The following is a 629-nucleotide window of genomic DNA, read 5'->3' on the forward strand; positions in this document are numbered from 1 at the left end:
CCATTTTGGTGCCAGTCTCGGTTCTGGTGCCAGTATCAGTCTTGCAGCTGGTTCTGGTGCTGCTGACAGTCTCAGTTCCAGAGTTCTCCCGATGTTGTTCCCAGTCCCAGAGCAGCCCTGGAGCTATCCTGGTGCCGGTCCCAGTATTGGTGTTGGTCTCAGTCCCAGTCATTTTTCCAGTTCTGGAGCGGTGCTGGTCTCAGTTCTGATGTTGTTTCTGCTCCCAGTCTTGGTCTCGGTCTCAGTTCTGATTTCAGCCTCAGAAATGGTGCTGTTGGTGGTTTGGGTGCTGGTCTCGGTCTCAGTCCCAAATCTTTTAGGCCCCTTTATGTGAATTTATACCAAGCTGAGGTGTTTTAGGCTGGATTTTAGGCCCATTTGGACAATGTTAGGCCCCTTTGGCTGATTTTAGGCCAATTCCTGCTGGAATTAGGGTGAATTTGTGCCCCTTTTAGGTGATTTTAGGCCAAATCAGGCCCCTTTAGGACCATGAGGCCTCTTGGCCCAGTTCTTTCCCCTCACAGTTCCCGCCCTTTTCTGACCACGCCTCTTTCCCCTCAGTTTCTGCCCATTTATTAGCCCTGCCCATTTCTATTCACAGCCCCTCTCAATCATTATCCCCTCCCATT

This window comes from Oenanthe melanoleuca, unplaced genomic scaffold, assembly GCF_029582105.1.
Source record: "Oenanthe melanoleuca isolate GR-GAL-2019-014 unplaced genomic scaffold, OMel1.0 S001, whole genome shotgun sequence".
NCBI lineage: Eukaryota > Metazoa > Chordata > Aves > Passeriformes > Muscicapidae > Oenanthe > Oenanthe melanoleuca.